The sequence below is a fragment of the Pygoscelis adeliae genome, unplaced genomic scaffold (genome assembly GCF_000699105.1).
Source record: "Pygoscelis adeliae isolate BGI_AS28 unplaced genomic scaffold, ASM69910v1 Scaffold227, whole genome shotgun sequence".
Classification (NCBI taxonomy): Eukaryota; Metazoa; Chordata; class Aves; order Sphenisciformes; family Spheniscidae; genus Pygoscelis; species Pygoscelis adeliae.
In genome coordinates this window covers 3,251,493-3,256,415 of record NW_008825100.1, presented here as the reverse complement: position 1 = coordinate 3,256,415, position 4,923 = coordinate 3,251,493, and the positions used below count along the sequence as shown (strand labels likewise).

The 4,923-nt window shown below is 41.6% G+C and overlaps 1 protein-coding gene across 1 annotated transcript in view; it reads right to left on the bottom strand.

Annotated features, from left to right (window-relative positions):
- SEMA5B (sema domain, seven thrombospondin repeats (type 1 and type 1-like), transmembrane domain (TM) and short cytoplasmic domain, (semaphorin) 5B) overlaps positions 1-4,923 on the bottom strand; it is a 185,895-nt gene that overhangs the window by 180,774 nt on the left and 198 nt on the right. The gene's annotated exons all lie outside the window — the stretch shown is intronic.

The following is a 4,923-nucleotide window of genomic DNA, read 5'->3' as shown; positions in this document are numbered from 1 at the left end:
GCTTAGGGACGTGGTTTAGTGGGCATGGTGGTGTTGGGTTGACGGTTGGACTCGATGATCTTAGAGGTCTCTTCCAACCTTAATGATTCTATGATTCTATGATTCCCTCCAATTTAATTATTGAGAATGGAAGTAAAATATCACTAGAGGTGATTAAATGAGCAATATTGTTCAGAGACAGGCAGGCAGAGACCAAACCTCATTTCCACAGACCTCCACACTGCTGCAGGATGGTGTATCCCTGTCCCCACCCTCACTTGCAAGGCAAAGCTGGTGTAATGAGGGACCTTCCAGCTTCCAGGAGACATTTCCTCTCCCAGGGATGCAGTGGGGTAACAACCAGGTGCTACTGCCTTCCTCAATGTCTCTGCTGTGCCAAATGTTTCAGTGGTTGCATTAACACCTGGTTTTGAGAGATTGCTTGTTAGCCTTTGGGTCCTGTGCCACTTTAAGTAACCTTTTAAGAACACCTTTTTATAGCTTGTGTGCTCTGTTTTTCCTCAGGCCACAAGTTAAACGCACTGAACAACACCAGGGGCAAAGTGAGACAAAAATAAATAGATGCATATGCACATGCCTACAACCCCCCACATATACACACACACGATCAGGGCCAGAGATCAATGTCTTCAGGAAAAGGCATGAGGGGATAAATTCATCACAGTGCTTTGTCATTGGTGGCAAAGGAAACAAAAAGTAACATTTAAAAGGGTGATGAAATGTTTCAAGAAGCAGCAATATATTTTTATGTACTTGTAAAATCCATTGGCAATGACTTTTCTGGTTAATTGGTTTCATCCTATTAAACTAAAAACCTATTTGTAAAATCCAGACATATTCAAGCATAAGTCCAATTTCTTCACCAAAAGCCAATACACCATTTCAAAGAAGAAAATTAAGCAATACCAACCAGTTTCCATTAGTCTGAAAGCACAGCACTTGGTACGGGGAAAAGACATGGAATAGAGTGTTTGAGCACTTGGTATGGGGAAAAGAAATGGAATAGAGTGCTTGACTTTTCTAAAATGCACTTTGGAAAAATCATGTTACTCATTTACCCCGAAACTGCAGCCCCCTTCTTCCCTGGCCCTGTGAAAACAGGTGAATATCTTGGCCCAATTATGCAGTGATTTATAAATCAGCCTTCTGCTATCTTTCCCTGCACTTGTCATGTTCAACTTCTTCCCCCTTATTAGACCACTCTTCTTCTCATTAAATAGTCCCTCTGTCTCGCTTGCCAAAGAACTGCCAATGGGCCCCTCATTTTACAGAAGAATAGACCCAGCTTTACCAATGGGAAAGGCCCTCTAATGTACCATGGACACAGCACAGTGAAGCATGGTAATTTGCTTGTGTTAATGATGCTATTTCACAATGATCAGGAAAACAAAAATCTTTAATAGCTAAATGACACCCAGTCCTTCTGCAGCCTGTTGAATTCAAAAAAAGTGGAAGCAAAACTCAATGATGTCCTTTAAGAGATGAGCTAAAAGTGGCTGCAATGTTCTTTTTTTCCAAATTTCTAATCTGCATGGAATCACCAAAATGGGTAATTTGGTGCTGGGAGCAGGACAGAAAAAACAATCCAAGTGTTTCAAAATGTTTTAGTGGCTTAAAAGCAAGGGATATGAGGGGAAAAAATTAATGAACATATATGTAAACATTTTTGGACATACTATACATGTGCATGACTCTCAACCCCCCAGTTTTTCCTGCTCCGTGTGAGGGATTTTGTGCAAAATACCACTGAAAAGTGTGACTAAAGTATAATTACCTATTTTCTCCTTCTTAGGTGAAAACAGGAAGTCGTCATTGTGGGAAGGACAGAGGGGCAGTCTGCATGTGCCATTGCTTATTTCTGAAGATGCTCCAATTCCACAAAGCACTGAGCTCTTGAGTGCTAAATCAACGCCGAGAAATGCTTTCAACCTCAGTTCTCATCAGAAGCTTTTCAGTTCCTACAGTTGGGTTCCCTAGGCTGCCTGGCTAGGCAAAACACTGATTGCTCTGGCCAGTCAAAGTCTGGTTGCTCCAAAAAGTCAATCTTCAAATACAGCACATTAAGCTACTCAGTGAGAGAAATTCTGCTCTCATATTTGGGCAAACATGACAGGCAGAATGACACTGACTTTGATGACATTATTTGGTGTGCACTAGAAGGAACCAGGGATCATAAGCAATCATATGGTGCATGTTTGGTAATCCTTTGGCACTGTTGAAAGGTTGGGGAATAGACTTAAACATAAGTTTATGAAAAAAAAGATTAACCAATATTTACAATATTGCTCATACAAGAAAAGGCTTCTAGGATATTTTCCAGGGGCAGAGGGAGTGATTTGTCAGAAGTTGGCCAGTTGCAGTTTTGTAGGTTTTGTAGCTGTCTGATTGGCACACTTCACACATTCCTTGTCCAAAACTTTCTGGTACAGCTGTGCAAAACAGGAGCAGGACTTCAATTCAAGAGGGCTGCAGGAAGGCAGAATTCCTGAGAAATTAGGACCAAGCCATTTCAATGCAGCACTTGTCCAGGCATTCTTCAATTCACAATGTTCAACACTTAACAAACCTTGAGGTAAGTCTCTATCACAATTAAGCGATAGCTTCTGCTGTGTTTGGAATGGTTTTTTTTAAGATTATTCACTGTAGAGTTCATCAGTTGATTGTCCTATTGTCTTACAAAATTATGTGCTTACCACAGGAAAAGTTTGTCAACCCAGGTTGAAAATAAGCACCTAAAGACTCTCTAAATACCTGTTTACTCAATCTGGAGTAGCACTCAAGGGGAGTACTAAAATCTTCGAGACAAATGCCACACACTGCATGTTAAAAATTCCCCAAAATGTCGTATTCTTAAGTCTTTCTTTACTAATGTGCCTGCTTCAATTAAAAAACATGTTCTAAAAATCCCCCAAGGTGCATGTTTCAATGGCTGGCTCAACATTTCATTTGCAGAAAATGTGGCTACAGCACTAGCAACAGGGCTTTGGGAGGGACATAAGCAAATCAGCATTCTGATGTCCCTTAAAGGCAAAATTATTTACTGTAATTTTAAATCTTAACATTTTCTGAATGAATAATTTTGATACCTTTCATCTTGAGTTCTGTGGACCTTGCCAAGTTGAGACCATACTACTTATCAGCAATTTATCAGCAAAACCATGGGTGACGCTTCAGAGGCCTGATATTTGAGACCTGTCCAGGCAATCTCCCTCTGAAGTCAAGGAGCCAAGGAAAGATTCCCAGCTGTGACCCAGCACAAGTACTTCTCCAGTGAGACATTCAATCTCCCTCCCAGGCCTTGCTCAAAGCTGCTTGGCAGTGTGAAAAAGGCATGTTGCCTTCCAGAGGTTGAGAGCAAAATAAACCTTCATCCTTGGGACTGGATTCACTTCTGCAGCAGAACTGGCAGAGGTGCTCTTCCGGACACTGCACTTCTCAAATTGGCCAGGGCATGAAACCAAGAGAGCTCTCACTGCTAGTAATGAATAGCCATCTCCTCATCCTGCCAAGCCAGTGCACCACCCCCCCCTCCTTTGGGGCAGCAGAAGCAGTGGAAGCAAACACAGAGGCAGGTGACAGAGCAGGTACACAGGCCACAGCCACCTTTTACTGAGGCCAGGGAGATCCCTGTGCTGTAAAGCCTTGAGCCATTCAGTGAGCACATCAAGAGTGGCCTGATGCCGTGGCTACTCCCTCCTCTGCCCTTGTCTAAAGCAACAGCAATGCAACAAAGGCATGTGAACAGAAAGGTTGGAGGATCTCGCACAGCACAGTGTTTCATCTCTTATTGTCTCTCTTGATACCTAACTGCTAGTGTGAACACTACTGCTGCTCATGTACAGGGTTGCTAACACCATTCAGTGTGGTGCAGTTGATACAAGGTACTTGTCATAGCAACTCAAGTAACATCCACCATTTTCCCTCTAGATTTTGCAAGATGAGTGCATAGGTGTAATCATTAGATTCATTAATTCTAAAACAGTGGTATCTGTTTTGCTTGCTACTTGCCAGGCAGATATAGTCACCAGAGTGTGCAGCTATTAAGTGCAAACCACAGTTCCTATCACCCTTTTTTGTTCTTCACCTTCCTTTTACCATGCATTTTCCTTGAGCTCTTTCTCTTTTGATCTCCTTGAGAAAAACCGCCTCCTTTATTGATTAAATTACAAATTCCAAAGGCGGATGATTGAGTTATATGATAACACCCGACGAAAGCCATCAACTACAATTGAAATAAAAGGCAAAATTAGCACTCTCTTTATTACAAAAGGTTTGGATGATGAGTAGCTGACTGAATTAAATGGAGATTGAGCAGATCTGAGAGAATTGATTAGGAAAAACAATGCAGAACTCAGAAAAGAGCTACCAAAATTAACAGCTCACTAATTCACCTTAGAAAAAGATGGGAAAAGTTGAGGAAGAGAAGGAAATTGTATTTTTTTTCAAGCATTCACAACCAGGAATTGCACAAAAGCTTGCTTCTGTGATAAGACTCCTCAGATACCCAACTCTGACACCACGTTACCGAAGGCCAACAAATACATGACCAGGGCAGCAGCTCCTCGGGTTCATTCATTCAGCTTCTAGTAGGTCTTTTTAATTAGTAGTATCACAAGCAAAATAAGGTTCTTGGCCTTTCTTCTGTGCCTGAGAACCAACTGCACGCCAGTTTTTGGTAACGTATCATTGCATTTTATTCACTGCTCATCTACGTTAATGAGGTATTTTTATTTTTGTCTGCTTGTGGCATTTCTGCAATACTGACAGATGTCTTCAGCTTCCCTCCTGCAGATTAAGCAACCATTACTGGAGTTCTTAAATGAGACAAGAAGCTGATAAAGCAAAGTGTCTAAAATGGCATGATCCACTTTAGAACCATGTCATCTTCAGTCACTTCCTTGCAAGCTCATTGCAAGGTAGAGT